Source organism: Nannospalax galili, unplaced genomic scaffold (genome assembly GCF_000622305.1).
Source record: "Nannospalax galili isolate Female #2095 unplaced genomic scaffold, S.galili_v1.0 scaffold1083, whole genome shotgun sequence".
Lineage (NCBI taxonomy): Eukaryota > Metazoa > Chordata > Mammalia > Rodentia > Spalacidae > Nannospalax > Nannospalax galili.
In genome coordinates, this window is record NW_008350331.1 from 732,590 (window position 1) to 738,061 (window position 5,472).

Genomic DNA, 5,472 nt, shown 5'->3' on the forward strand with positions numbered 1-5,472 from the left:
AAGGTTCTACGTGAAGGGTAGTTTCTATTTTTGGATTCTGTCTCGATGGCGGCCATCTTCACCTGGTTTTGATGCACACGTCTGCTTTAAATCCATAGCTTTGTGCTAGTACTTTACAAACACATCAGACAATAGAGGGTTTCACAATGTACCCGTTCTTATTTCACTTGAATGTTCTACATGCTGCTGTTACAACTGAAGAGCTTCAAACAAATAACCAAGCTAATTATATGACCCAGTCTGTGGACAATGACTTGAACTACTGGAAAAGAGAGTCTAGAGAGATGTGTCCATGTGCAAAGAGAGAAGCAACGTGCAGCCAGCAGATTCTTGGCAAATCCTAGCTCTGTCCCCGTCCAAGGATGGAGGCCCAGCTACCTCATGCCTGTATGTTTCAGTGAGTTCCCTGGTAAGACAAGGGTACCACCCTCCTCAGGGCTCTCTGAGGATTAGATAGGCTGTGTGCAAAAGTCTTTGCTTTTTCTGTATAAGGTACTAGTGGCTAGTACCATCACCTGTTCTCCCTGCACATAAAACCACACTCAGTCCTATTGAATTCCTCACAGAGCCACATCCCTACCCAGTCAGACTTGAGTGTGGATTCCCATGACAAACAAACAAATGGCTATTTATTCCACCCCAAAAGCAAAACCTCAAAGTCTATTTGTGGTCTTATGAGTTCAACTCAGACCCATGCATCATCACTTATCTAAATGCTTCACCTTGTGCAAACCTTATTCAGATCTGTTTGGTTTCTTGTTTTCAGTGGTTCTCAAATAGCATAATGCTAATAATGATGACAAACTGCTGATTTGTTAAATGACTACCATGAATCAGAGCCTGTGGTAGACTTTCTAAATGCATCATTTTCTCTGCAAAACTCTTGATAAGTACACATTATCCCCACATAATAGGTGGGGAAATGGGGTCTGAGGGGTTGAACATCTTGGCTGTGTTTATTTTAGTGGTCATGGGTCTTTAGCATGGAAGGCAAGACTCTTCTTGCTGTTGTGACCAGGTCACAAGCTTTTCATGAGTGATAGACAAAGCAACGTCCTAGCAAGGAAGCATAGTGATGGATGGTGTCTGCTCTGAGCTACATTGTTGATGCAAAACTTGATGGAGGTGGGGAAATCAAGTGATCCTTGTGTGGATGTTTTAGAGACACAAGAGGAACAAGATATGCATTGCATGCATTGTGGAACAAAAACAAATATTTCCATCAGTGTCTAGTCACCCAGGTGAAGAACATCAAAGGAAACAGGCAGAAAGTCAGTGCCTTCCACAACTGGAAAATACTCAGTAACTGGAAGCTGCTCAAAAACAGGACCCTGTTTTCATAGAGGTTAGGAAATTTTGAAAGTATAAGTATTCTTCGGTTAGCACTTTATCTCACTAAGTTTAAAGTACTGTTTATTATACAATGTGCCATGGTGTACCAAGGTGTTTTAAAAATAGTGCTGCTTTTTGAGAACCCCCAATACTGATTTCCATAATGGCTGTACTAGTTTACCCTGCCACCAGCGGTGACCAGATATGTCACTCCTGGACATATAACCAGATGACTGTGCCCTACCACAAAAATACTTACACACTTGTTTGTTGTTGTAATGGTCACAATAGCAAGAAAACAGAAACAGCCTAGATGTCCATCAACAGATGAATAAATCATAAAAATGTAGCACATATGCCCAATGGAATGTTAGTCAGCTGTAAAAAATAAAATAAAATATAAAATTCGAAGGAAAATGATGGATCTGGAAAATGTTATATTGAGGTCACCCAGAATCAGAAAAACAAAAATTATATGTTCTCTCTCATATGTGGATCCTAGCTTTTCTGCATTTATTTCTTTATTGTGTTCATGTGTATACATATGTGTGTGCACACATGTGGCATGGTGCCAGTGTGGAGTTAAGAGCACAACCTGTGAGAGATGGTGCTCTCTTTACACCATGTGGTGTCGGCCTCCCCTTGGCCAGAACTCCACTACTAATGGGAGACAATTGGGCTCTGGTCCCCATCATGGAAGGTTGGGGCGAGGAGACCGACGGGAAGAGGGGCCCCGGGCCGCGGCCAGTGCAGCAGGAGAAAACACCTGGGAGACTGTGTCAGCAGACAGCTCGTTTATTATGGTGGAAGCAGAGGTTTATATAGGAAAGTTTCACAGGCAAAGAGGTGGGGTTGGGTTTCTGGTGGGCAGGCAGGTAGGGGGAAGGAGGGGGCTTCCAAGGCTATGTGGCTTTTTTCCTGTTCTCTGGTCACATGATCTACAAGAGACCCAGTTAGGGTTAAGGGATTAGAGACCTAATAGTTTTGCCTGGGGGCTGTTGGGTAAGAGTGTGTTTAGAATGGATCAGGCCTGGCTCCTGCCATCCTCACTGGGAGATCTCCTGCCGGTTGGCCTCCATGCTGTACATTCCAGGTACTCTTGACTTATCCCAACAATGTGGGACTCAGGGATTGAACTCAGTTGTCAGGCTTGGTGGGAGGCACCTTACCCACTGAGCTATCTCGCCCGCCCTGCATCCTAATTTTTAATATCTGTATGTATGCAAGCAAGAGGGTATGAGAGTGGGAATAGGCATGAAACTAGAGAGGACACCATGGGAAGGGAACAGAGGTGCTGAAGAAATGGGGCAGAAAGCAAGGGGACACAGATGCCAGGAAAGTAGGAAGTCCAAGCACAGGAGGAGAGGTGGGGAAGAGAAACAACACTTTGTAAAATGCCTTAACAAACCCTCATATTTGTATGCCAGTAAAGAAAAATTTTAAGTGTTGCTAATCAAACGTTGACACAATGTAGGCTTACTGCATAGGATTTTTAAATTTTTTACATTTATTTATTTATTTATTATTTATTCTCTCTCTCTCTCTCTCTCTCTCTCTCTCTCTCTCTCTCTTGCCATGTATGTTGACGTCAAAGGACAGCTTGAGGGAACCTGCTCTCTCCCTCTACCATGTGGGTTCTAAGAATAAAAGCCAAGTGTCAGATTAGGTAGCCGGCACCTTTCTTTACTCACTGAGCCATCTCCCTGGCTCAATTTTTTTATTTTTCACTTATTGATAAAATTTTTTATCCTCATTTAAATAAATATATAAATATATAGTTGTAGATTCATAAATAGGAAAATTAAAGGAAAATACAGTTCATTAAAGTATTTCCCCTAGTATAAGAGAAAAATGTTCTCAAAATATCAGCCCTTCTACCAACTCAGAGGGCCTAAAGATCTTCCATGATGATTACTTGAGTTATAGGTATTAGCAGATGAAGCTAAAACATCTCAATAATATTTTCAAACTCCATGCCATTTTTTCATTCATAAAAAATTTCTTTGTTTCATATTCATGTCTTTGAAATAGTGCATCTTAGAATCAGTAGAATTGTTTTAACAAGGCACCCTTGACTTTGACCTTTGGCTTACTCCTGAGCTCAGTTGGGTGCTTTGCCTGGTGGCTGAATGGATACCTGTGACTTCCGAACAAAGCATTCAAAGACCATTTGTGTAGGGATGGTGCACTCTGCTTCTTGCTTGAAGTCTTTCCATTTCTAGTCATGGTGATGCTCATCTGCTGTCCTAGCACTCTGGAGGTGATACTCGGGAGGTGATAGCAGGAAAATGTGAAGTTCATGGTCGGCCTGGGATACATAGAAAGAGCTTTACAATCAGAAAGGAAAGAGGAAAGGAAGGGAGGGGAAGGAGAAAGGGAAGCGAGGGGGCTGGGGATAGAAGGGGAGTGAGGGAGGAAGGGAGGAAAGGGGAGGGGAGGGCAGTGGGGAAAGAAGGGAACCTTTCCATGGGCATTTTCTGGGAATTTGGATCAATATTAGATCTAATTCAGCTTGTCACTTGTTCACAATCGTATGCTAGTGTCATTAGTGAAAGTCTCAAAACTGTCCCAACTTACTAAGTACTCTTTCTGCACAGAAGAAAGCATTTATGGGAAAACATAGATATAAATAACTCCCAAATTGAAAACTAATTCAAAAGAGTCACACTCTGAATATGAAAGCGCCCAGGGAGTATTTTAGTAAACGGTACTTCTGTTTTCTTTTGATGAAAATATTAGAGTAATACGTGACTAAAACATGTACCTAAAAGCTTTGTGTTGACAAGCACAAAACAAAAACTTCTTAGATGTTAATAGTGCATTGCGTCTTCGTTTTAATTAGCAGCATGTGTTCATCTTGGTACAACACAAGGGTACGCTGTATGATGCACGGCGCCTTAGAATGGATTGCATAAAGTGCTAACTGAAAAATATTTTTCAATGCTTTCCAAACTTGCTAATCCCCATCAAAACAGAAGGGATACCTGCTAACTGCAGGAGTCCATCAGCTGGTAAACACAGGATGCAGAGATCATACTATGCAATTATCCATCATTACCATAAGCATGATTCTTTCACCCCAAGATGAGTAACCCTGCAATAAATCTGCTCCCAAGTACCCTAAGTGATGAGTCAGCAATTCTCTCACACCAAACTAGTTGCTGTTATGAGCTAAATTAACTCTTCCAGACAAATTTAATAATTACCTCTCACCCAGTACTAGGTCCTGGGAAGTCAGTTTGTTACAGGGGAGGATTTTCCTCCTATGGGGTATTTTATTTCTCTTGCCTCACGTTGAGCATGGAGAGGTAACATCACCTATACAACTATGACACTTGCAAGTTTTGACATTTTTTTTTTAATTTTATGTATAGCCGGGTGTGGTGGCACACGCCTTTAATCCCAGCACTCAGCAGGAAGAGGCAGGTGGATGTCTGTGAGTTCAAGGCTAGCCTGGTCTGCATAGTAAGTTCCAGGCCAGCTGGGACTAAAGGGAGACACTGCCTCAAAAAGACCAAAAAAAAAAAAAAGAAAATTTACATGTGAGTGTTTTGTCTGCATGTATGTAAGTGCGTCCCTGCATGCAGTGCCTGCAGAAATCAGAAAAGGGCTTCAGATCCCCTGGAACTGGAGTTACAGATGGTTGTTAGCTGCCATGTAGGTGCTGGGGACCAAACCAGGGTCCACTGCAAGAACAAGTGCTCTTAACCTCTGAGCCATCTCTCCAGTCCCACAAGTTTTGATATTAAATAAAAAAAAAAAAAACATGAGCTTAATAGCAGAAATGAATTGAATCGAATAGAGTTAGAAGTGAGATGGAATTTCTCTCCCACAACAATTCCATGGCTGGATTTTGTTTGAGTGTGGCTTGGTTTAAGGGAAAAAGTGGGGGTAGGTTAAGGGCCTACGGATTTCAGACTCTGGTATTTGACAGCTTCTCTGTGGTGATGTGTTTGTTACCTGCCCACTTCCTGTTGCTGGGCAGATGGGACACACTGCTCTGTGCTATTTTACACATCCACTTTTGTGTAGTTTCAGTACAAATGGCCAAAGTTTATAAAAATACACTCCACTAAAAATGGAAACATTTGCCTCTTTGTTCCTGGAAAACTGTAAAACGTACACCAAAAAATATTTCTT